At 47.0% G+C, this 27,344-nt stretch overlaps 1 long non-coding RNA gene across 4 annotated transcripts; it reads left to right on the forward strand.

Annotated features, from left to right (window-relative positions):
• The first annotated feature begins 315 nt into the window (after window positions 1–315).
• Window positions 316–25,404, forward strand: LOC123330391. 4 transcript variants are annotated; one of them, XR_006640244.1, is made up of 5 exons: window positions 316–880; window positions 11,877–12,061; window positions 21,935–22,012; window positions 22,670–22,763; window positions 24,978–25,404. It is a non-coding gene; the product is annotated as an uncharacterized LOC123330391 (long non-coding RNA). The 4 variants fall into 4 exon arrangements; XR_006640243.1 differs by lacking the exon at window positions 22,670–22,763; XR_006546261.2 differs by lacking the exon at window positions 22,670–22,763 and having other exon boundaries at window positions 21,939–22,012.
• The last annotated feature ends 1,940 nt before the right edge of the window (window positions 25,405–27,344 follow it).

A 27,344-nucleotide genomic window follows, 5' to 3' on the forward strand; every position in this document is an offset into this window, starting at 1 on the left:
CTCTTCTGTGTTATCTAGCACATTCGTTTTATGGCTACATAGTACTGTACACTTTCCCTTTTCACTTTCATGCATTGGAGAAGGAAATGGCAACCCACTCCAGTGTTCTTGCCTGGAGAATCCCAGGGACGGAGGAGCCTGGTGGAATGCCCTCTATGGGGTCGCACAGAGTCGGACACAACTGATGTGACTTAGCAGCAGCAGCAGCAGTACTGTACAGGGGCTTCCCTGGTGGCTCAGTGGTAAAGAACCCACCTGACAATGCAGGAGACGTGGGTTTGATCCCTGCGTTGGGAAGATCCCATGGAGAAGGAAATGTCATCTGACTCTAGTATTCTTGCCTGGGAAATCCCATGGACAGAGGAGCCTGGCGGGCTACGGTCCATGGGGTTGCAAGAGTCAGACATGATTTAGCAACTACACAACAGTATTCCATAGAATACTGTTTGTCTGCACTGTTGTCAAATAGCCCTACTGGCGACTTTAGGCTTCTCTGCGCTTTTCAATATCTGAAGTCCTTGCATCTATGTTCTCCCACACGCATGTATTTCTGAAGTCAGTTGTGTAAATAAACAGAATAATGGTTTTCCAAAGAGGCCCACATCCTAATCCTCAGAACCTGTGAGTTTGTTTCCTTCTATGGAAGAAGGTCTTGCAGGTGTGAGGCTCTTGAGATGGAGGTAGTCTCATGAATAATCAGGTGTGTCCAATATAAGGCACCTTATAGGAGGGAGGCAGATGGTACCGAGTCAGAAGAGGAGGTACAGAGATGCACCCAGGGGAGGTGAGGAACTGTGCTGACAGAGCGAAGGGCGGGATGACACCATTGCTGGAAGTCCTAAGAAAAAGTACGCCAACACCCTCCAGAATCTAGAAAAAGGTAGGGAAATGGTTTTCCTCTAGAGCCTAGGGCTTCCCAGGTGGCCCAGTGGTAAAGGATCCGCCTGCCAGTGCAGGAGACGTGGGTTCAGTCCCTGGGTCGGGAGGATCCCCTGGAGAAGGAAATGGCAACCCACTCCAATATTCTTGCCTGGAAAATCACATGGACAGAGGAGCATGGTGGACTACAGTCCATGGGGTCTCAAAGAGTTGGACATGACTAAGCAACTGAGCTAGGGCCTCTGGAAGAAATACAGCTTTGCCTGCCCATTTTAGACTTTTGACCTCCAGAACTGTAAGATAATAAATTTGTGAAGTTTTTTCAATTATTTTATTGTGATAAAATACATGTAATATAAAATGTACTATCTTAACCATTTTTAAGTATACTGTTTGGTGGTATTAAATACATACTATTTCGTCAACACCATCCATCTGCTTAGCTCTTTTCATTTTGTAAATCAGAAACTCTAGATGTATTAAATGATAACTTGCCATTGCCCCCCAAACCCTGGCAACAAATCTTCTACTTTGTCTCTATGATTTTGGCTGCTCTAAATATCTCATAGTGGAATCATACGGTATTTGTCTTTCGTGGCTGGCATTTTTCACCTGGTGTAATGTTCTCAAGGTTCATCCATGTTGTTGCAAACGTCAGAATTCCCTTCTTTTCTAAAGCTGAATAATATCCCCAGGTGTGGTGGTGGGTTTCTAGGCAGAATTGAGAGAGGTATTCTTAACTGAGATTCCAAGAGGAGGTTAAAACAGTATTAGAACATCAAGGTAGCTGATTCCAAGCAGAAAAACCCACTGACAAGGTATCACTGTATTTGAATCAGCTGTAATTAAGATTATTGATAGATGGTGGGTTTCCCTGATGGCTCAGACAGTAAAGAATCCGCCTACAAGGCAGGAGACTGGGTTTGATCCTGTGGTTGGGAAGATCCTCTGGAGGAGGGCATGGCAACCCACTGCAGTATTCTTGCCTGGGAAATCCCATGGACAGAGGAGCCTGGCAGGCTACAGTCCACGGGGTTGCAAAGAGTCAGACACGACTGAGCGACTAAGCACAGCACAGCACACACAGGTGGCGGGGTGGTGAAGGGCCTCGTTGACAATGTTATCAAAGTTGTGATGTTTGAATTCAACAAAAGGTTTACATAACAGATTTCAGAAGAAAATCTAGTCTGTTATATTTTTGCTTTCAAAATATTTTTGGATTTTCCAGTTTGCCTTCTGCTACTGATTTCTAACTTTACCTCATTGTGGTCAGAGGAAATACTTTGTATGACAAGTTATCTTTTAAAATCCTATTGAGACTTTATTTTTGTGGTCCAACATATGGTCTAACCTGGGAAATATCCCTGTGTACATGAAAATAATATGTATGCTGTTGGTGGGTAGAGTGTGCTATGTCATGTATTGTTGGTTTGTTTTATCTATTTCCTTCTATCTGCTTGCTCTTTTCATTATTTCTTTTCAGTTCTGTCCATTTTTGCTTCATTTATTCGATTGTCTGTCATTAGAAATGTAAATGTTTATAATGTTACAGCAAAAAGACATATCAAACTTGTATTAAAATATAATGTCTTACTTTGTCTCTTGTAAATTTTTTTTGATTTAAAGTCTTTTGTCTAATGTTAGTATAGCCGCCCCTGCTCTCTTTTGGTTACTATTTGCGTGGAATATTTTTTTCTATTCTTTCTCTTTCAATCCATATGTGCGTTTTGATCTAAAATGAACCTCTTTGGAAAGACTGGCATAGAGTTGGATCATGTGTTTTTATCCATTTTGCCAATATGTCTTTTGAATGGGGAGTATAATCTGCTTACATTTAGGAGTAATTACTGGTAAGGAGAGACTTCTGTCATCTTATTTGTTTTCTGGGCATGTTTTTGAAGCTGTTTCCAGAAGAGATTAACAAAGAGATTAGAAGAAAATCAATAGTATGCTGACTAAAAATAGATCTGCCTCCTCCAAAGTGGGCAGGCCTCATCCCATCTATGAAAGGTCTGAAGAGAACAAAAGGGCCAAGAAAGGGCAAATTATCTCCCTCTTCTTCAGCTGGGACATCCATCTTCTGCTGCCCTCAGAGATATCAGGGCTTCTGTTTCTTGCATCAGCAGCCCTCACCCTCTGGGTCACAGGCCTTCAGCCTTGTACTGAATTACACCCATGGCCTTCCTGATCCTCCAGATGGAAGACCATGTAACTTCTCAGCCTCCATAACATAAGCTGACTCCTATAATAAATTTCATGTATACAGGTGGCTCAGTGGTAAAGAATCTGTCTGCCGGTGCTGGAGACACGGGTTTGATCCCTGGGTCAGGAAGAGCCCCTGGAGAAGGAAATGGCAACTCACTCCAGTATTCTTGCCTGGAAAATCCCATGGACAGAATAGACTGGTGGGTTACAGTCCATGAGATTGCAAAGTATCGGATACAACTGAGTGAGCATGCATGCACATTATATATATAAAAAGAGAGAGATCTATATAGAGACATTAATCTATATATATCATATTGGTTTTCTTTCTCTGGAGAACCCTAATACAGTATCCTAGTCTTTAATGTTTGTCTCTGTAAAGGGGGGAAACAGAAAATGAAGAGGGAAGAAGAAGGTACCAACTCTTTAACTCCCCCGAAGTCACTTCCACTGGAGGGGGCACAGCAAGAACAATCTGATTAGAAGAAGCAATAGCCAATGGGAGCGTGGATCTCTAGTATTTGGAGCAGGATCCTTTTTTGCCTACCCTGGCTCCACAAGCTGTGTGCAAGCTGCTTCAGGAACATGTGCACAGCTGCCCACCATAGGGATGGGGGAACAGATAACTGCTATGCTCAGAGCTGAAAGTTACCAAAATGGACCATAATTTACTGTCCAAGTCTTTCCCTGGAAGTTGCAGTCCTTCAACAGACTCCAGAGTTCCAAAATACTTATGTCAGATTCTGCTGGTACAATTGTCTAGGGCATATTTAGTCATGTCCGACCCTTTGCAACCCTGTGGACTGTAGCTCCTCTGTCCATGGGATTCTCCAGGCAAGAATACTGGCGTGGGTTGCCAGTTCCTCCTCCATGAGATCATCTCGACCCAGGGATTGAACCCACATCTCCTGCATCTCCCTGAATTGGAAAGCGAATTTTTTACCCTGAGCCACCTGGGAAGCCTAATTGTCTAGCAAGGGAGACATATTCCCGGTGAGACGTATTCCTGGTGCTTCCTATCCCACCATCTTTCCAGAATCCTTTCGATCTGTGTTCTTTTAAGCCACATAGTTCATAGTAATTTGTTACAGTAGCAGTAGAAACGAATTCAGCAAGAGCCCTAGAAATTGCTAGTTCAAATTATCAACTCATTTTCTCATTTACTGTCCCTCATATCCACATGGTTTCTATCCTGGTTGTGACCCTCCAGACAATTCCCAATGTGCCCGTGTTCCTCTCAAACTGTCAATCCCAGGATGACCCACTTCTCTAGACCCTGCCCATTGGTACAGAGTAAGCATTTTGTTAGATTTGATCCGTGTGTCTGGGACTCTCCTATTTAGCTCTGCTCATTAGCTAGAAATGAACTGAATATAAAGCTACCTCAGTTACATCTCTTCTGTCCTGTTCTCATGTCATTGGTTTGTTTTTGACCTTGGGACAGGATTCTTGCCTCCTCTCTAAACTTCATGTTGACTAACAGTGAAATATTAGCACCTCTAGCCTCAAGTTACTGACTAGTTGCTTGTTGGCCATTTCAATTTCTTGTGCTTTTGGAGACTAGAAAGAGCAGGTAGATTTGGCCCCTTAATCTCCAAGGAAGCTAACAGAGGCAACATTATAAATAGTAGGTAAAAGCCTTCATATAAAAAATGGCTCAGCTTCAAGGCTTTAAATGCCTAAGATGTGATTTATAGGGGAAAATTCACCAGAGATCCCAGCTCAGAGCAGGGGCCGAATTTATGTTGGGAATTTATTTTGTCATCAGCGCCAGAGTGGCCAGGCCAGCCAAATGTTGGCCCGGGTGCTGCAGGCCTCCTCCAGTGCCAGCAGAGAGGAGGTGCCCCTGGGAGCCGGAAGCCTGTGCACACCCATGTGACAGGCACCTCCTTTAGCCCCCTGGGGCCCTGTCCAGTACTCAGCTGAGCAAACTCTCAAGGACTGACAATTCCTTGGCTCTTTATTATCTGATTGAGGGTGGGTAGTCTACAAATTTAAGGGAAGTTAGAGTTTTGAGAGAGCCAATTCCATCCTGGCTTCTCTTTTTACAGAGACATCCGAGGGCTTCCCAGGTGGCTCAGTGATCAAGAATCCGCCTGCCGATGCAGGAGACTTGGGTTCGATTCCTGAGTTGTGGAAGATCCCCTGGAGTAGGAAATGGCAACCCACTCCAGTATTCTTGCCTTGAGAATCCCGTGGTCAGAGGAGCCTGGTGGGCTACTGTCCATGGGTTGTAAAAAGTCAGACACGATTGAGCACACACATAGGCAGTCAAGGATAGTTTGTGTAGACTTCAGGTTCTGTCAGTTATACTTTGGGGAATAGCCTCATGGAAAGGCTTTGTGGGTATTTTTCACTCTAGCCAATGGTGGATGCACTGGGCCAGACCAGGAAAAATGCCTGCAGACAGGCTCACACATACTCCCATTGGAAGCACTGTATCCTAGGGCGGCTGTAACCTAGTGCCATAAACTGGGTGAATTAAAACAATGGAAATGTCTCGTCTGTCAGTTTTGGAGGCTGGTGGTCTGGAGCCAAGGTGGCAGCAGGGCCATGTTCTCTCCGCAAGCTCCAAGGAGATCCTCCCCTGCCCCTTCCAGCATGTGCAGGCTCCCGGCATTCCTGGTTGGCAGGTGCATCACCCCGGCCTCTGCCTCCATCTCCACACGGCATTCTCCCTGTGCGTCCCCCCATCACCTTCCCGCTGCATGTGTCCATCTCTGGGCCCAAACTGCCCCTCTTATAAGAACACCAGTCCTATTGCATCAGGGCCCGGTCTGACTTGACTACCTCTGCAAAGACCTTGTTTCCAATTAAAGTCACATCCACAGGTACCAGGGGTTAGGATGTCAATATCCCTTCTAGGGACACAATTCAGCTGTAATAGGAACCTTCTACTAGGAGACAGAAGGAAGTGGGTAACAAAGGTCCAGGGATGCTGGCTCCATTAGCCATTTCTAACTGAGATGTGAGGTCACGTGGACAGGCAACCCTCAACACTAGTATTCCTGGCTGACCCTGAGTCAGGGATCGTAGAAGGAAGGCCTGGTACAGGGCTGGGTCTCTGTACTGTCTTTTTAAAATTTTTTATTTATTTACGTATTTGTTTACTACACTGGGTCTTCATTGCTCACCGTGGGCTTTCTCTATTTACTGTGAGCAGGGACTATTCTCTAGTTGCAGTTTGCAGGCTTCTCAAGTGTGGTGGCTTCTCTTGTTGCAAAGCACGGGCTCCAGGCACACAGGCATCAATAGTTGTGGGACATGGGCCTATCTGCCTCTCAGCATGTGGAATCTTCCCCAACCAGGGATTGAACCCTCATCCCCTGCATTAGCATGCAGATTCTTAACCCCTGGACCAGCAGGAAAGTCCCTGTACTGTCTTGAGAACCCTTCTCAGACTCCAACTTGCTTCCTTGACTCGGCAAAGCAAGGTCTGGAGTCTGTCCATCACCTGGGATCCAGTTAGCAGTCGTTATGACTTACATTATTCTACCCTTCCAGAGCACTCCTTCTACCCCACACACAGCTCCCCTGAGAAGAGCTCTGGTTAATTCATACGATTTTTCTCCCTCTCGCTGCATTTCCAGCATGTCATGTGGCCTGTACAGAGCAGCAGCCAGGCAGCCCCTGACACACTAGCCCTTTAGCCTCATTCTCCTCGCAGAGCTCTGCGGCGGAGAGTGAGGTGGCCCCATTCCTGGGCCTTGTCACCAGAGAAGCCAACGTGCTTGGGTGTTTTCTGGTTCTAAAACATTGCCAGTGACCCGCATGCTGTAATGCTCAATGAGACTCCTCACTTCAGTTAAGGCTTCCAGACACACCCAAATCCATCACCTGGTAAATACCAGGAACCATCGTGCCCTGTTAGCGTGGAACCACTCAGACTCATCGGTTCCACAGGGGCAGCAGGGAGCTCCACTGCTTCACTCCAGGTTCTTGCATCCTTGACTGGAAACATTTTGCAAGCCCACTGTAGCGTACCTAGAAAGCTACAGCAAGACTTTTCCATCAGGCAGTTCTAGAAATGCCACTTAGAGAACCATGGACTTGCCTGCAAGAGATGGGACTACAGGTCTTAAAAGTGTGAGTGTTGGATTTCCCTAGTGGCCTGGTGGTTAAGACTCCAGGCTCCCAATGCAGGGGGCACAGGTTCGATCTCTGATGGGGAAGATCTCACTGGCCATGAGGTGTAAGGGCCTCCCAAAATAGAGTGTGAGTGTTCCCCACTGTCCCAGGCCTGCTGGTGAGGGCCTTGACACTGCCCTTTCCATCTCCCTTTATACCCTCTATAGAGGGCACTGTCATTGCCCGACAAGTTCTGGGAGGTAGAAAGGGGCAGAACCATCCTAAAGGAACTCAGGTCAGTGGCCACATATTTGCAGCAGGTACCAACCAGGGCGGCTGTGCCAACTCATCCATGCAATACACTGTGAGCCTCCTGGAGTTGGGCTCTGGCCACAGTGCAGAGGCCTGGAAGGGTGGGGCGGGCATGAGTGAACGAAAGAGGAGTTTTCTGGAAAGGAAAGTGCGTACCTCGTGGAAGCTGTGTATGTGTGGTTTTTTTTTTTAATTTTATTTTATTTTTTAACTTGACAATATTGTATTGGTTTTGCCATATATCAAAATGAATCCACCACAGGTATACATGTGTTCCCCATCCTGAACCCTTCTCCCTCCCTATACCATCCCTCTGGGTCGTCCCAGTGCACCAGCCCCAAGCATCCAGTATCGTGCATCGAACCTGGACTGATGACTCGTTTCATATGTGATATTATACATGTTTCAATGCCATTCTCCCAAATCATCCCACCCTCTCCCTCTCCCACAGAGTCCATAAGACTGTTCTATACATCAGTGTCTCTTTTGCTGTCTCATATACAGGGTTATCGTTACCATCTTTTTAAATTCCATATATGTGTGTTAGTATACTGTATTGGTGTTTTCCTTTCTGGCTTACTTCACTCTGTATAATAGGCTCCAGTTTCATCCACCTCATTAGAACTGATTCAAATGTATTCTTTTTAATGGCTGAGTAATACTCCATTGTGTATATGTACCATAGCTTTCTTATCCATTCATCTGCTGATGGACATCTAGGTTGCTTCCATGTCCTGGCTATTATAAACAGTGCTGCAATGAACATTGGGGTACACGTGTCTCTTTCTCTTCTGGTTTCCTCAGTGTGTATGCCCAGCAGTGGGATTGCTGGATCATAAGGCAGTTCTATTTCCATTTTTTTAAGGAATCTCCACACTGTTCTCCATAGTGGCTGTACTAGTTTGCATTCCCACCAACAGTGTAAGAGGGTTCCCTTTTCTCCACACCCTCTCCAGCATTTATTACTTGTAGACTTTTGGATCCCCACTATTCTGACTGGCGTGAAATGGTACCTCATAGTGGTTTTGATTTGCATTTCTCTGATAATGAGTGATGTTGAGCATCTTTTCATGTGTTTGTTAGCCATCTGTATGTCTTCTTTGGAGAAACGTCTATTTAGTTCTTTGGCCCATTTTTTGATTGGGTCATTTATAAAAAAATATTTATTTATATATTTATTTGGCCACTCTGGGTCTTAGTTGCAGCATGTGGGATTTAGTTCCTTGACCGAGGATTGAGCCTGGGCCCCTTGGATTCTGGAGCGTGGATTCTTAGCCACCAGGGAAGTTCCGAGTTGTGTGCTATTACAGAGGATGGTCCCTAGACCGAAAGTGCCTGTGCCGTCTGTACCTGAATCCCCTTTGTGCTAAAAAAGGCATAAACACTTGGAACTTTGGTGGGCTGTGTTTCCTTGAGCCCCTGCCCCAGGAACGGACCACATGAGTGTCAGAACCTCAGTAGGGTTCTGTGTACTTTGCCTTCTCTAATCCTTACAATACCACCTGAGATGCCAGTGGTATTATCATCCCCATTTTACAGATGAGGAAACCTAGGAACAGGCAGATTAGGAGACTGGTTGAAGGTCTCCCTTGACTGGTTTGTGCAGAGCTGGGACTTAGAGCCCTGGCCTGGACTTCTCAGTACTTCCTGCCTCCTTGGTGCTGTGTGCCCTGAGTCAGAATGACCCAGTCCAGATTTGGGAATTGGGTGCTCCAATGCCTAGAATTGGCCAGAGTTCTCAGAGCCCTAAATAGACCCCATTCCCAATGGGTCGTGCTGTGTGGCGACACCGAGTCTCCCTGCAGCCCAGGAAAAGCATCAACAGTGCCCATGGGGAGAGTCTGCAGGGCTGCCCAGTGACCCCAAACCCCGTGGGGAGAGCACAGAGCTGGCTGCCAGTCCTGTGGGGAAGGAAAGCCAGCCCAACCTGCTCCTGGCTCTATATTGTTGCACGGTCGCTCAGTTGTGTCCAACTCTTTGAGACCTCATGGACAGCAGCAGGCCAGGCTTCCCTGTCCTTCCCTGTCCACTATCTCCTGGAGTTTGCCCAAACTCATGTCCATTGAATTGGTGATGCCATCCAACCATCCATCTTCTCACCCCATTCTCCTTTTGCCTTCTATCTTTCCCAGCATCAGGGTCTTTTCCAATGAGTTGGCTCTTCGCATCAGATGGCCAAAGTATTAGAGCTTCAGCGCCAGTCCTCCCAGTGAATATTCAAGATTGATTTCCTTTAGGATTGACTGGTTGGATCTCCTTGCAGTCCAAGGAATTCTCAAGAGTCTTCTCCAGCACCACAGTTCAGAAGCATCAATTCTTTGGTGCTCAGCCTTCTTTATGGGCTTTCTCCATTTAGCCTACAAACAGAGGGCACCCTCTGAACGCCCCAGGACTTCACTGGCCATGGGGGCCACAATGGCCAAGAGGAGGCAAAGCTGAGTGGGCCCTTCCCAGCAGGCTGTGGGTATGAGATTATAAATAAGTGACAGTTTCCATAGTTAATGTGCTGTCTGTTCTAAAACAAGGGTGAATGAGGGTCAGGGCCCCAGAATCAGCACCAGGTTCAAGTCCTGGCTCCTCTACAGTTTTGCCTTGTGATCTCAGGCAAGTGAGCCAGCTGGCAAGACTCTGGCCTTGAACTCGTCTCACCCTCATGACTGCTTTCTCTCCAGACCAGCACCCACCCCTGCCCCCACCCCCAGCCAGCACATGAGTAGAGCCAGGACTCATGAGTGGTGTGGTGTGAACTGGACTCCCTAGCACCTCCTGTGAAGACAGGTCCAGGGTTTGGGGTTCAAGCAACCCATGAGGAGGAAGAAATTCTCCAGACCAAGGGAACCCAGAGCCTGGGCTCCTGGCACTTTACCAGGGTGGCTGGAGAAGGGGCTGTACCAACCCACAGGGCTCCCCCTCCCTCTGCCATTCCCAGAACCTCTTCGTCATGCACTGCTGTATCTGCTGAACATCCACTCATCTGTCACGTGCTAAGAGGGAGCCACCTGGTCTTTGGCGTTGATTACCCAGCCTGAGCTAAGACAGTGCAGCACCAGGCAGAGTGTGCCCCCAAAGCCTCTGGTTCATTTCCACCATTAGGTTCAGAGCCAGGCAGCAGTCAGCCAGGGAGCTGCACCTGCCACCATCAGCTCTCCAGGGCTGACGGCTGACCCTGCATTGGCTGTCTGCTTCCTCAGAGCTGAGGCCCCAGCTCATCCGCCACTTGGTACCAGACCTTCCACATGCAGTCCTGAGTTGGTGGGGTGTTTGTGCCAGGCCACTGTTCCCAAGGGCTTCCCAGGTGGCACTAGTGGTAAAGAACCTGCCTGCCAGTGCAGGAGACATAAAGAGACACAGGTTTGATCCCTGGGTCAGGAAGATCCCCTGGAGGAAGGCATGGCAACCCACTCCAGTATTCTTGCCTGGAGAATCCCTTGGACAGAGGAGCCTGGCGGGCTGCAGTCCATGGGGTCAGACATGACTTAAGCGATTTAGCACACACATACTGTTCCCATGTACCCTACTCCAAGAGAAATCTCTGCATGGCTCCCAGGTCCCTGAGATCTGACATATAAAAGCCTCCAGCCCCTCTCCCAGCCCAGCTGGAAGGGATGCATCAGGGACTCACAGGGTTTGCGAATGTGTACATGTGTGTTCACAACACAGTAAGCTGGCTTCTTTCCTGATGTTTCACTTCAGACTGAGGTTTGCTGCCAAAGAAGAGATGGGAGGGGTCACACATGAGAATAGGGGTCAATTTCTGGAGGATGAGAGGCCAGGCAAAGGGTGCCCGTCCAGAGAAAAAGGATGTCCCAACAGGCAGGTATGCAGCATACAGCAACAGAAAATTCACTCAGTGCACAGGAATTAAATGCCTGCTGTTTTCCAGGCACTGTGGGGAACTCTGGGATACAGACTGGACGAAGACCAGGGGGTGCTTAGAAGTCAAGCTCTGGAATCAACCACCCCTGGTCCAACTCTGGCTCCTACATTTTTAGTATCTATATGAAGCCGAGAACATCTGTTTTTGTTTTTGTTTTTCCTGCCAGCATCCTTTCTCAGCCCCTCTGGTAACAATATCCCTGTTGTTCTCTAGGAAACCACCCCTGTGGTTCATGTTGTCCCAGAGAAGGTGACCTTAGGTCCAGTTCCTGGGGAAGAGTATGGGACCCCTCTCGCCCCAAGCTAGTCACTGCCTCCCACTCCTCTGGCCATGGCAGGAGCAGGTGGGTGACCAAGTCAGGGCCCTGGTCACAACCCTGAAAGTGAAAGTGTTAGTTCCTCAGTCTTGTCAGTCTAGCCCACCAGGCTCCTCTGTCCATGGATTCTCCAGGCAGAAATACTGTAGTGGGTAGCCATTCCTTTCTCCAGGGGATCTTCCTGACACAGAGATTGAACCTGGGTCTCCTGCATTACAGGTGGATTCTTTACCATCTGAGCCACCAGGGAAGCCCATGGTCACAACTCTAGCTGACCATGAAACCAGACAAAGGTAGAGACCGGAAGTCCTATTTCCACCTGGCCACCAGACAGAGCCCAAAATTGAAGCAAACACAGAAGAAGCAAGAAGCAGAGATAGGGGGGAACCGAGGCCTGCTAACATGTGAGTCCTTGGAGTTAGCCATGCCCGAAATAGCTGCATCCTTGCACCTCTCAGTTCAGTGAGTAAATTAATTACCTCTTTCCTTTTAACTTATTTTCATAAGCCAGTTTAAATTAGGTTTCTGTCGAGTGCAACTCCTCTAATACACAAACGTACCCAAAGCAATTCCAGATTTCTGAAAACGGAGAATGAACCAAGACAACAGTGTCTTCAGGTTGTACTTGGTTACACATGGCTGGTGAGGGGTTATGGATAAGGGGACAATCTATGGTTTGCGTGGGTGATTGTCTGATGTAGGCAGAAGTGCTTCTCATCTAAGTGGTTTGTGAGTACCAGATAAAGCCTGACCTTTTCCCCTTCTTTTTTGTGAGTGCCTCATAGGCAGACTGATTATTCCTTGGGTACCCCAAGGGGTAAGACCTTCACCCCTTGCTCTAGGGACCTTGAGGTTAGAGGTTTTCGACTCCCTGCCCTGATAGCCTATGATGGCCACAGCTCCAGGCAGACTCACTGACCCTTAAGTGAGAGTGCTTTCAACTCAGTGACAGGATTCTTAGATCAAGAGAGGGCAAGGAAGAGTGGAGATATATATAGCTGATTCAGCTTTCCAGGTGGCTTAGTGGTAGAGTCCACCTGCCAGTGCAGGAGACATAGGTTTGATCCCTAAGTTGGGAAGATCCCCTGGAGAAGGGAATGGGAACCCACTCCAGTATTCTTGCCATGGGAAAATCCCATGGACAGAGGAGCCTGGCGGGCTGCAGTCCATGGGGTTGCAAAAGAGTTGGACACAACTTAGCGACTAAACAATAGCTGATTCACTTTGCTGCACAGCAGAAACTAACACAGCATGGTAAAGCAACTAAGCTCCATTAAAAAACAAAGACATAAGGATATGTCTTGATACATAGTGTTAATGACATGAGTAAATTCTCAGATAATAATAAATGGGAACCCAGTTAACAATTTTAAAATCTATTACACAAATAGGGCCAAGGAAAATAGAATAAAATATAAACTAAAAATTAAAAAGAGAGGGGCAAGGAAAGGCACATTTCTGGAGAGAAGACCATCTGAACAGGAGACGGAATTCTGAACCCATGTGGGGAGGGGAAGGGGGATCCTAGATCTCTGTCAGCTTACAGTGTCTGGCACACTTAGGTGCTCAATAAACCAGTTCTTCTGTAGATATGAATGAGTGAATGAGCAGACCTCACAGAGGGATGGAGTATAGAGATGGTTATTATACAGGAAATTTCCCAAGATGTCAAAAGACCTCGGGACATCACTTGTCAGAATGTGCCTCAGATTCATCAGATTTTTTTGCCACATTGGCATGCCACCTGACTGTTAATATTTTTATTTTAAGTACCCCCCCCCCATTTTTAACTGAAATAAATATCCCACTATGGCAAATACATGTACAATGAAGATGCAATTATTCTAAGCCAGAGGCTGTCCTCTTTGTTAAAAAGGATTAGCAAGAGCTGGAGAGGTGTTAAAGACACCCGGCACCTAATAGAGACTTCCTCTTTGTATACTAAGCACTGAAAGGAAAGACCTACCATGAGATTTGCTGCTGCTGCTAAGTCGCTTCAGTCGTGTCCGACTCTGTGCGACCCCATAGACGGCAGCCCACCAGGCTCCACCATCCCTGGGATTCTCCAGGCAAGAACACTGGAGTGGGTTGCCATTTCCTTCTCCAATGCATGAAAGTGAAAAGTGAAAGTGAAGTCGCTCAGTCATGTCCAACTCCTAGCGACCCCATGGACTGCAGCCCACCAGGCCCCTCCGTCCATGGGATTTTCCAGGCAAGAGTACTGGAGTGGGTTGCCATTGAGATTTACTGCTCTTTAATTATTTATTAGGGTATTCACTCAAAATCATCATGTATATCATCTATATCTCAGGAGATACCAGCATAGCTCAGGGATGTTATGAATTCAGTTCCAAACCACTGCAGTGAAGTGAATATTGCTATAAAGTGAGTCACATGAATTTTTTAGTTTCCTAGTGCATATAAAAGTTATGTTTACAGTATCCTGTGGTCTCTTATTTATTGTAATATTTCATGTAAATGTTTATTTAATGTTATAATATTGCAAAAATTACCTCTCTGCCCAACTTCACTTATTATGCTATTCTCTAGATATATCATGTTGCTGCAAATATTCTATTCTTTTGATGGCTGAGTAATATTCCATTGTGTGTATGTGTGTGTGTATATATACACACACACCACATCTTCTTCATCCATTCATATTCATGGACATTCCAGCTGTTTCCATGTCTTGGCTATTGTGCACAGTGCTGCTGTGAACACTGGAGTGCATGAATCTTTCTGAATTAGAGTTTTCATCTTTTCTGGATATATGCCCAGGAGTGGGATTGCTGGATCATGTGGTAACTCTATTTTTAGCTTTTAGAGGAACCTCTAGACTGTTTTCCATAGTGCCCATGGCACCGATTTATATTCCCATCAGCCATGTAGGAGAGTTCTCTTTTCTCCACCTCCTTTCCAGTATTTATTATGTGTAGACACGCCCTTTCCAGTATTTATTATGTTATTAAGTGTAGACTTCCCATTTCAACTTAGGTAATTATTTACATTAAATTCTCTCCGTTCAAATGTTTGATGTGGTTTCTGTCACCTACATGGACTTTCACAGATATACCATCGAGCTGCCAGTTTAAGAGGCAAATACAATCATGCCACTTCTGTTTAAGACCTTTTCATAGTTCCCCATCCCCAACCAGATAAACTGCTTAGCTCATCATTCAAGACTCTTCAACGTCCAGCAAACACATATACGTACACACACTATATACCCTAAATTGTGGGCACAACCAGCAGCTTGCTGTTTCACAAACACAATTCTAGCTTTTCCACAACCACCACCCGAAGGAAACTTTGTACCTCCTCCTCTCTTTGCCTGAAATGTCTTCCTTCTCCTTCTGGAATGTCACCTGCTCCTCCAGGAAAACGTCTGTGTCAGTTACCTCCTCTGAGAAGCCTTCCTTGATTTTTCTCAGAGAAAAGAACGGCCTCTCCTGGGCTTCCCCAGTGTCCTCCCAGGGCACATACCCAACTGTGTGAGTGTGGACACCACCGCCTCCCCCAGATCAGGGGCTGCCCAAGGCCGGGGATCCATCCATGTTCTTCCCCATTCCTGTGAGCCTAGAACACTGTCTGACACTGAGCAAAACTCAATTCGTTTAAGGGATGCTCTCTTTTTTTTTAAGATTTTATTTTTTAAAATTTATTTATTTTTATTTCTTTATGGCTGCACTGAGTCTTTGTTGCTGCACGGAGGCTTTCTCTAGTTGTGGTGAGCGGGGGCTACTCTCTAGTTGCGGGTGCGCATGGCTCTCACTGTGGTCGCTTCTCTTGTGGATCACAGGCTGTACGGCGCCCAGGCTTGGTAGTTGCCGCTCATGGGCTTAGTCGTCCCGCAGCATGTGGGATCTTCCCAGGTCAGGGATCAAACCTACATCCCCTGCATTGCAAAGCAGAATCTTTACTACTGAGCCACCAGGGAAGCCCTCAATTCACAATTGCTAAATGAAAGCATAGAAACAGATCTATCCTTCAGTTGATCTATAAATTTAAGTCAAATTATGCCCAAGGGTAAAGAAAAGTGGTGTCTAAGATTTAACAAACGATAAAGTTAACATTTTAAAAACTCAAATCCCATCCCATCTTTTTAAAACACACACACACAAATGTATGAACATAAGCATTAGCCTGGGTCTTGTTTTCTCTTTTTGTGCAGAATTCTACTCATTTTCAGAGAGAGGTCTGCCTCTTGGAGTGACTTTAACAAATTCATGAAAAGTCATTTGACAAGTTTATAAAAGTTCACTTCACAGATTCATAAAAGCCAGACTTGCCTTGACATTTTGCCAGAAGGATCAGTTTCTTCTTCTTGAATGCATATTATTTTTAACGATACTAACTTTATTCTCATTTTATTATTAAAATTATATGCGCTTTTGTAAATTAAAAATAATGGGTAGTAAAACAGATGTAGACAGGTAAAGACAAAACTAGAAACTCCCTTAAAATCCGCTACCCAGAAATAATCATTCTTTGCATTTGGTGAACAGAATGCACCAGTAAGAACCCACGCTGCCTCTTTTAAAAATGATCAAGTACTTTAGATTTTTCTTTTCATGATTTCATGAAAAATCTAGAAGTCCTTCTGTCTTTCCGCCCAGTTGCTGAGCCAGGGCACACAGACAGTCAAGACCTGACTTTTGGGAAGCAGGTACCCCAGTTACAAAACACAGGTCTCCCCTCTGAGATCCACAGAGTTGGTGTGAGCGTGGATTCAAAGAGAAAAACAGCAGTGGGGAGATAGCTGGAGGGTAATGAAATGACAGTCCAGTGAACATGTTTCAAAAGCACATTCAATTTTGAAAGACAGAAATATTAAATTAGCAAAAGGGAACATGTTAGACCCAACAGAGCCAAGTTTCCGAATGTCTTTTTGAAATAATTAACTCCAGGCATAGGGAATCGGGTATATTCACTGCAAGTGGGAGGTGACAGCGGGACCCAAAGCTGGAAGGTGGATCTGGAGACGGGTGTTTAGAGGAGAGCTTGGAGGAGCCCACTGGTTCCATTTTCAGGGTCCTAGGTGAAGGACCAGGAACTAGGAGGCAGGATTCTGGAAGGACTCATTGCAAGGGCGTCTGGAATGGCTCCCGGCAGGGCGCTTGCCCTCTCATTTCTCACAGTCAGCCACCTGCTTTGGAATCATTAAGGAAGCTCATTAAAGACACAGTCTTTGGTGCCTCTGAGCCTTCCTAACCAGGGTCCTGGGGTCAAGGCTCAGGGGCTGTGTGGGTCACAGGGTCTCCAGATGATTCTGAGAACCTTCAATGAGTCACTCAGGACCTGGATGATTCGTTGTGAGCACTTAAAAGCATGGAGGAGAAGCAGAAATGCCGCGCTCTGGTTTTATGTGCGAACATGTGCCAAAGCCTTAAATTCTGAGGAGGACGGAGGACGCTCAGTCCAAGGAGTGATTTGTTTTGTGTAATTTCCTGGAGTTTTCATTCTTATTTTCCAGAATTCCCTGATGCCAGGCAGGACATTAAGGAACTATTAACTTTTGTCATTGCCCATTTTACAGACATGGAAACTGAGATGAAGGTGACTTGGCTGTTGCCTAGACACAGACCATTTGGGTCTGCAGACCTCTAGCTTCTCACTTCCCCCTCCCCAAGTGCCCTTCCTCTAAAGAGTTTGTGATCCAGACTTGTCCTTCTGGGACTGCCCTGGTAGTCCAGTGGCTAAGACTCCACGCTTCCACTGGAGAGGGTGAGAGTTCAATCCTTGGTCAGGGAACTAAGACCCCACATGTATAGCATGGCCAGAAAAAACTTGTCCTTCTCTGCTTAGAGGGAGGCAAGATAGGGCACCTGGTCAAAAGATGTTTATCAGCCATCCCTCAGGCCCTGTACTGATTGCCTCATCTAATCTTCCACTCAAGGAAGTAAGTTCAGTTTAGTTGCTCAGTCGTGCCCAACTCTTTGCAACCCCATGAATTGCAGCACCCCAGGCCTCCCTGTCCATCACCAACTTCTGGAGTTCACTCAAACTCATGTCCATTGAATTAGTGATGCCATCCAGCCATCTCATCCTCTGTCGTCCCCTTCTCCTCCTGCCCCCAGTCCCTCCCAGCATCAGAGTCTTTTCCAATGAGTCAACTCGTCGCATGAGGTGGCCAAAGTATTGGAATTTCAGCTTTAGCATCAGTCCTTCCAATGAACACCCAGGACCGATCTCCTTTAGGATGGACTGGTTGGATCTCCTTGCAGTCCAAGGGACTCTCAAGAGTCTTCTCCAACACCACAGTTCAAAAGCATCAGCTTTCTTCACAGTCCAACTCTCACATCCATACATGACCACTGGAAAAACCATAGCCTTGACTAGACAGACCTTTGTTGGAAAAGTAATGTCTCTGCTTTTGAATATGCTATCTAGGTTGGTCATAACTTTCCTTCCAAGGAGTAAGCGTCTTTTAATTTCATGGTTGCAGTCACCATCTGCAGTGATTTTGGAGCCCAAAAAAACAAAGTCTGACACTGTTTCCAGTTTCCCCATCTATTCCCATGAAGTGATGGAACCAGATGCCATGATCTTAGTTTTCTGAATGTTGAGCTTTAAGCCAACTTTTTCATTCTCCTCTTTCACTTTCATCAAGAGGCTTTTTAGTTCCTCTTCACTTTCTGCCATGAAGGTGGTATCATCTGCATATCTGAGGTTATTGATGTTTCTCCCGGCAATCTTGATTCCAGCTTGTGCTTCTTCCAGCCCAGTGTTTCTCATGATGTACTCTGCATAGAAGTTAAATAAGCAGGGTGACAATATACAGCCTTGACGTACTCCTTTTCCTATTTGGAACCAGTCTGTTGTTCCATGTCCAGTTCTAACTGTTGCTTCCTGACCTGCATACACGTTTCTCAAGAGGCAGGTCAGGTGGTCTGGTATTCCCATCTCTTTCAGAATTTTCCACAGTTTATTGTGATCCACACAGTCAAAGGCTTTGGCATAGTCAGTAAAGCAGAAATAGATGTTTTTCTGGAATTCTCTTGCTTTTCCAATGATCCAGCAGATGTTGGCAATTTGATCTCTGGTTCCTCTGCCTTTTCTAAAACCAGCTTGAACATCTGGAAGTTCACGGTTCACATATTGCTGAAGCCTGGCTTGGAGAATTTTGAGCATTACTTTACTAGTATTTGAGATGAGTGCAATTGTGTGGTAGTTTGAGCATTCTTTGGCATTGCCTTTCTTTGGAATTGGAATGAAAACTGACCCTTTCCAGTCCTGTGGCCACTGCTGAGTTTTCTAAATTTGCTGGCATATTGAGTGCAGCACTTTCACAGCATCATCTTTCAGGATTTGAAATAGCTCAACTGGAATTCTACCATCTGCACTAGCTTTGTTTGTAGTGATGCTTTCTAAGGCCCACTTGACTTCACATTCCAGGATGTCTGGCTCTAGGTCAGTGATCACACCATCGTGTGATCTGGGTCATGAAGATCTTTTTTGTACAGTTCTTCTGTGTATTCTTGCCACTTCTTCTTAATATCTTCTGCTTCTGTTAGGTCCATTCCATTTCTGTCCTTTATTGAGCCCATCTTTGCATGAAATGTTCCCTTGGTATCTCTAATTTTCTTGAAGAGATCCCTAGTCTTTCCCATTCTGTTGTTTCCCTCTATTTCTTTGCATTGATTGCTGAGGAAGGCTTTATCTCTCCTTGCTGTTCTTTGGAACTCTGCATTCAGGTGCTTATATCTTTCCTTTTCTCCTTTGCTTTTCGCTTCTCTTCTTTTCACAGCTATTTGTAAGGCCTCCCCAGACAGCCATTTTGCTTTTTTGCATTTCTTTTCCATGGTGATGGTCTTGATCCCTGTCTCCTGTACAATGTCATGAACCTCCATCCATAGTTCATCAGGCACTTTTTCTATCAGATCTAGGCCCTTAAATCTATTTCTCACTTCCACTATATAATCATAAGGGATTTGATTAAGTTCATACCTGAATGGTCTAGTGGTTTTCCCTACTTTCTTCAATGTAAGTCTCAATTTGGCAATAAGGAGTTCATGATCTGAGCCACAGTCAGCTCCTGGTCTTGTTTTGCTGACTGTATGAAGCTTCTCCATCTTTGGCTGCAAAGAATATAATCAATCTGATTTCAGTGTTGACCATCTGGTGATGTCCATGTGTAGAGTCTTCTCTTGTGTTGTTAGAAGAGGGTGTTTGCTATGACCAATGCATTCTCTTGGCAAAACTCTATTAGCCTTTGCCCTGCTTCATTCCGTATTCCAAGGCCAAATTTGCCTGTCACTCCAGGTGTTTCTTGACTTCCTACTTTTGCATTCCTGTCCTTTATAATGAAAAGGACATCTTTTTTGGGTGTTAGTTCTAAAAGGTCTTGTAGGTCTTCATAGAACTGTTCAACTTCAGCTTCTTCAGCATTACTGGTTGGGGCATAGGCTTAGATTACTATGATATTGAATGGTTTGCCTTGGAAATGAAAAGAGATCATTCTGTCATTTTTGAGATTGCATCCAAGTACTGCATTTCGGACTCTTGATGATCATGATGGCCACTCCATTTCTTCTAGGGGATTCCTGCCCACAGTAGTAGATACAATGGTCATCTGAGTTAAATTCACCCATTCCAGTCCATTTTAGTTTGCTGATTCCTAGAATGTCGACGTTCACTCTTGCCATCTCCTGTTTGACCACTTCCAATTTGCCTTGATTCATGGACCTAACATTCCAAGTTCCTATGCAATATTGCTGTTTACAGCATCGAACTTTGCTTTTATCACCAGTCACATCCACAACTGGGTATTGTTTTTGCTTTGGCTCCATCCCTTCATTCTTTCTGGAGTTATTTCTCCACTGATCTCCAGTAGCATATTGGGCACCTACCGACCCAGGGAGTTCCTCTTTCAGCATCCTATCATTTTGCCTTTTCACACTGTTCATGGGCTTCTCAAGGCAAGAATACTGAAGTGGTTTGCCATTCCCTTCTCCAGTGGACCACATTCTGTCGGACCTCTCCACCATGACCCGTTCTTCTTGGGTGGCCCCACATGGCATGGCTTAGTTTCATTGAGTTAGACAAGGCTGTGGTCCTAATGTGATTAGATTGACTAGTTTTCTGTGATTATGGTTTCAGTGTGTCTGCCCTCTGATGCCCTCTCACAACACCTACTGTCTTATTTGGGTTTCTCTTACCTTGGACGTGGGGTATCTCTTCACAGCTGCTCCAGCAAAGCACAGCCGCTGCTCCTTACCTTGGACGAGGGGTATCTCCTCATGGCCGCCCCTACTGACCTTGAACATGGAGTAGCTCCTCTCAGCCCTCCTGCACCCATGCAGCCGCTCTCCTTGGATGTGGGGTAGCTCCTCTCGGCCACTGCCCCTGACCTTGAGCATGGGGTAGCTCCTCTAAAGTGAAGTGAAGTTGCTCATTCGTGTCCGACTCTTAGCGACCCCATGGATTGCAGCTTAACAGGCTCCTCCGTCCATGGGATTTTCCAGGCAAGAATACTGGAGTGGGGTGCCATTGAGGAGAAAGCAAATAAGGCACAGAGAGATTAAGCAACTTGTTCGAGGTCACATAGCTCTAAGGCTGTGGGCTCCAGGGGCCCTGGGGAGTTCTGTTCCCAACCTTAATGCTTCACCAAAGCACCATTTCCCAGTCCCCATGTTGACTTTGCTTGTGGCTTCAAGACCCAGAAGGGGCAACTGAAATGTGTTCAACTGTGAGCACTTAAACCCATGCCCCTTGCCCACCCCATACAGAACATACACTCCTGCCCTCCCCTCATGACACACATACACATACACATAACATCCACCCATGTACACACACACTGGTGACTCAAGCTGGGGCTGTGATAAGGGGATGGTGAGCCTGGACTGTGTTGGCTGCCGCAGCTTTGTTCAAAAAGCCAAGAGCTAGGTGAAAGCATTGACTGGCTGGGCAAAGAGGAAACTGCTCTCCTGGGTGGGAAGAGGGGACCAGCTGTGCCACACCCCAGGAGCCTGCTGAGACCCAAAGAGGCTGCAAAAGAGGAGGAGAGGAAGGAGAGAGGGTGAGAGAGAGAGAGAGCTGCCCTTGGTCCTCTCCAGGGGACGCAGCGAGGTCACAGCCCTGGCAGGCGGCATCTGGGCGACTGCAGGAGGTAAGTAATGGGCCATAAATAATGCATCGGGTGAGGCAGGGGGCAGCTGGTAGGAGAGACTCTGGCTTTGGAGCCAAGGGACCCAGGAAGGAAACCCACCCTGGCTTTGAATTGAGGGGGGCCGTGACCTCCCTCTCATGGGCTCTGTTTCCCCAAACCTAAGCCAGGGTCACTCATCATATGCCTGGCCACTGGGAGGAGGACAAGAGACAACAGGAAGAGGATGGCTGAGAACAGAAAGGTAGGGTCCAAATGTTAGGTGGCGTTATTGCTCTTAGAATCATCTTTCCATCCAGAGACAGTAGAGCCCAGTGGGGAGGAGAAGAGACCCTGGAGCCCCCCTGCCTTCTTTCAGCCCCAATTTATGGCCCTGACTTTACCCTTCTAGGCTTCAGTTTCCTGATTGGTAAAATGGGGATAATGATGGCACCCATCACATGGAGTCACTATGAGGGCTGAGTGGGTGAAGGATGCTCAGCACAGCAGAGAAGGACATAAGAGCTGGCTGTTCCCCCCTGCCCCCGGTGAATCGGCATCATCCTGGGACTTACACAGTGGGGCTGGTTATAGATGGAATGGTTGTGTCCCCCAAATTCATATATTGAAGTCCTAAGGCCTCCAGCCAATGCAATGGTATTAAGAGTTGGTGGCCTTTGGGAGGTGGCAAGGTTATGAGGGTGGGGTGTTCATAAATGGGATTAGCACACTTATGAAAGGATCCCAGAGGGCTCTCTCTGCTCCACCCCCACCTCCCCACGTGAGGACACAGTGAGAAAACAGCTATTTGCCACACAGAAGAGGGTCCTCGCCAGGACCTGACCATCCTGGCATTTTGATTTCAGACTTCCAGCCTCTAGATCTGTTTATTAAGCCACCCAGTTATGGTATTGTGTTATAGCAGCCTGAGCTGGTGAAGAGTTGGTGAAGTCGGGACCTGCCTGCAGAGGTAAAGATCCAGTGTGTGGCATCCCTTCTGCTTATGGAAGCAGCAGGTGGGCACCCGGAGATGACACCCTCAGTCCTCAGGCCATGGACAGTTGTCCAGGATGCTGACTTTACTGGCCAGCAGCACTGCTCACTCACACCCCGGGGCTCCCTTCCCCTAGAAAACCCCTCATGTCCTTCTCTGTGACCCCTCCTCCGCTCAGCCTGCCAAGCCAATGGCTTGGTCTCAGGATCAAACTGTAACCCAAATTCTTGTTGTTGTTCAGTTGCTAAGTCATGTCTGACTCTTTGCAATCCCATGGACTCAGCACACCAGGCTTCCCTGTCCTTCACCATCTCCTAGAGCTTGCTCAAACTTACATACATTGAGTTGGTGATGCCATCCAACCATTTCATCCTCTGCCACCACCACCTCCTCCTGCCCTTGATCTTTCCCAGCATCAGGATCTTTTCCAATAGGCCTCTGATGCAATATATCCAAAGTATACAAAAATGCTTTTTTCTTGTCTATCTTTCCTGATAGTGAAGTACATACAGTAATAATCCAATTCAGCTCAAGTCATTTAGTAAGTGACCACTAAATGTGATCCTCAGTGTCAGGCACTGGGCACCATACTGGTTTTTATTGCTGGTGTGAAAAATGACCATATTAGTGGCTTAAAAATCACACCAATGTTATTACAGGTTTGGAGGCCTGAAGTCTGGAATGGGTCTCCCTGGGCTAAAAGCAAGATGTTGGCAGAGCCGCATTCCTATTGGAGGCTCTAGAGGAGAATCCATTTCCTTGCTTTTTCCAACTTCTGGCGACCATCTTCTTTCCTTGGCATGTGGCCCTTTCCTGCATCTTCAAAGGTAGCAATGCGGTCAAGCCAAGTCCTCATGCTGCCGTGTCTCTGGTTCCCTCCTGCCTCCCTCTCCCACTTTTAAGGTCCCATGTGATTATATTGGGGCCCCCCAGATTATCCAAGATAATCTCTCTACTATCAAGGCAGAAGATTAGCAACTTCATTTCATCTGCAACCTTCATTCCCCTCTGCCAAGTCATGTAACATATTCACGGGCTCCAGGGAGGAGGACACGGATGTATTTGAGGGAAGGCATTTTTCTGCTAACCACAGATCATCCATGGTGTGCCAAGCACTGCATCAGTACTTTGCAAGCATTCACTCAATCACTCATGTATTCAACAAATACTGCTGGAGACTCCCACCTACTGAGCCCATCCTAAGTAGCCCAGTGCTGGGTGCTGAGGCTCAAGCACCAACAAGACACAAGCCCTGCCCTTGGGAAGCTCATAGTCCAGGGCAGAGATGGGCTGGCGCACAGACATCCATTATACGTGAAGCCAATGACTTCACTTCTCTGAACCTGTTTTTTCATTTGTAAAATCAGAAAACCAAGAGATGTGTCTATCTCTCGAAATGTTGGGAGAATCAAATGAGATATTGTATGTAGGAAATGCCTTTAGCACTGTACCTGGCACACAGTAAGGGCTTTCTAAATGGTAGACGATGATTAGTGGTATTATTATTGAGAATGTGATACGATGGGAGCACAGAGGAAGGGAACCAGGTGAAGTCTAAATTGACATCCCCCAGGGATGAGCAGGATTAGCCCAGGGAAGTATAGGAAGTGGAAGGAAGGGGTCCCTGGGCAGACAGAATGCATGTGCAAAGGCCCTGGGGTGAGCCTCTCCATCCTCATGATACCCCAACAGCCCATCAGATCTCTTCCTGCTATGTACATGAGCTGTGTTCCTACTCCCAAAGTCCAGAAACCATAGGGACACCTGACTTATAAACACCCAGCTCCAAGGTAGCTGGATGTGTCATTGCACCCACTGTTCTCATCACAGGGATCCCACCCGCCCCCATACCTTGTGCCTGGAACCACAAAATTCATTGTCCTAAGAGCCACTAGTCAATGGGCCCCAGCTAGGCCCTGGGCTGAGGGCTCTTCAGTCAGCAACTCTTGACTCCTTACTGCTATTTGTTAGATCTGTTTGAGAGAGGAGGAAACTCTGCAGGTCTGTGATCTTACTAAAGGCTGTCTGACTCCCCATCTTGAGGCCTGCTCAGGCCAACAGCCTAGGCTTTGATGGCTCAGCTCCATGCATGGAGGCTGGACCATGAGGAGATGGGATGAAGTGGGACCTTAGAAGAAGATCTGGTCTACCCTAGAACTGACCTAAGCGTGCCTGGAGTCTGGGCTAAGGGCCAGGGCAGGGACTGTTAGAAACAACCGGCTCCTCTCTTTCCCAGGATAAGCTGCAACACCAGCAAGGCTCCAGATAAGAAAGGACAAATTGGCTTGGACACTTCAGGGAGGGTCCCAGACTGAGCCCTCCCACCTTCAGCAGAGCCTGTTCTTTTCCAAGAGCAGGGACATCTGACCCAAGCTCACACAGGAGCCAGAGGGAGCTTCCCAGTTCATCTGATCCTTGACTGGGGACAAAACTGTGTGGATAAACAAGAATAGTGTGTATATCAGATTTCTGATGCACACTCGTGGCTCCTGGCCCTTCTCTCACCTGCAAAACTAACCATGTGGATTCCACCTATCTTCTCTTGGGGAGCGCTAGCCCCTATCATGCCAGGATGTCCGGACTACCTTCTTGCAGTTAAGCCTCCTTCCTTGTATGAAATCACAGTGAAAACAGATGACAGTTTGCATATGTAAGTGGCAAAATAAGTGATTGTCATCAATGCCGTAAGGGGTTAACTCAGCAGGCTTGGGTGCTCAAATCCTGTTCTTTCCTCAAAAAGGACGGCCCTTGGTGATCTGGATGCCTGACAGGAGTGTTCCTGTGTGTCTAAGGCCTTGGGCCACACTGCAGGGTCTAATCAGACAGTGAATGCTCACAGTGTGACCTCTAGGGAAAGCCTGTGTGGCCCTGGGCCACGCTGTGTCAGTTTCACTTCTGGGGCCCGAGAAGCTCAGGTCAGTCACTTGGTTCTGTGTGCACCAATTAAAACCCTGCACCCCGGGGCTCAGGCGCGCACCTCTGGTTGATATGCCACTTGCAATGTGACACACCAGTGCTGGAAGCATTGACCGTGCCTGTGTGTGACCCCTCTGAGAAGGACGCCTGGAAGCTTGCGCCTGGAGTCTCTCAGACTCTGCTCATGCACCTCTCTCTCTCGGGATTTGACCCGAGTCCTATCACTGCAGTAAATGGTAACCATGAGGGAAGTGACGTTTCTGAGTTCCGTGAGTCCTTCTAGTAAATCAAGCTCGAGGGTCGTCTTGGGAACCCTCCACACAGCATCCGGTGTCAGTTCCTCAGTTTCTATTTTCTGGGAACTTGGTTAGAACCTCTGACTCCACCCAACCCTGTTATCATGGTGCCGAGGACACTGTGGGAACACTGGAGGAGGGCAGAATGCCCGGGGCGGCTCAGCCTAGGGGCCAACCCAGGTATGGGGCGTGGCACCCCAGCTCAGCCTAGGCTTTAGCTCAGGTCTGGGGTGGGGTTGGGACAATCACCCTGTAGAAAGTGGGCCATTCTCTCCAGAACTTCAGGACAGAGGCTTCTCCAGACTTGTCTGTCCTCTTTGGAAGGAGAATGGCTTAGCTGTCCTCCAAAGAGCAAGTTTTAGCTTTCTGTCTGCTTGCTGCAAATTGCTGTTTACCCAGGAGTTCCCTGGGGTCCGTGGGGGAAGCTGTGCCTCCTCCGTGCCCTCTTTGTTCTCCCTTCCCACTGCAAGCAGGGTTGATCAGGCCCCTGAAGCTCACGATTGAGGCCAGCAGCAGAGTTAGGATCCAGGAAAGCTTGGAGAGCCACCCACCACCCACCAGGAGAGCTGTCTTTCCCTGGGATGTTTCCCACCCTTCAGGGGAAACTAAAGCAGGGAACTCTTATTTCTGGTCCTTGTGACAAAGTGTAGACTTAAAAACATTAGTTCCTGAAACTGGGGCCAAATAGATCCCTCCAGGACTACCTGAACGTTTGTTTGTTTTTTTAAAGTTTTATTTGAAGTAATGATAGATTTACAGGAAGTTGCCAAAAAAAAAAAAAAAGAATTACAGAGAGGTCTTGTGTACCCTTAGCTCAGTTTCCCCCATTGGTAACACCTTACAAGTACAAGATCAAAAAAAATTAGGCTTTAAAATGAAATTAGCACAATTGGGAAGGTGGGATAATCACTCACTTTTCCTGGAGGATCCCCGAATGAACCTGCATAGGTACAAAGCCAATCAGGGCACCACAATACAGGTCTCCTGTCAAGGATAGATGGGCTGACCTTGGCAGAGGTCAGAGAGGGCAGAGGTCAAGTAGCCAAGCAAAAGGAGGCTGCAGGGTGGCCTTAGGAGGTCATCCAAGAGATGTGAGCAAAGTCGCATCTTGGCATAAATTACTAGCAACAATGTTTCTAACTGAAAAATTGGAAACATTCCTACATGCCCAACACTGTGGGACTAGCTCAGAAAATAATGCAGCACCCACACAATAATGGGCTTCCCTTGTGGCTCAGGTGGTAAAGAATCCACCTGCAATGCTGGAGACCTGGGTTTGATCCCTGGGTTGGGAAGATCCCCTGCAGAAGGGAAAGGCTACCCACTCCAGTATTCTGGCCTGGAGAATTCCATGGACTGTATAGTCCCTGGGGTCACAAAGAGTCAGACAT

Source organism: Bubalus bubalis, chromosome 18 (assembly GCF_019923935.1).
Source record: "Bubalus bubalis isolate 160015118507 breed Murrah chromosome 18, NDDB_SH_1, whole genome shotgun sequence".
NCBI lineage: Eukaryota > Metazoa > Chordata > Mammalia > Artiodactyla > Bovidae > Bubalus > Bubalus bubalis.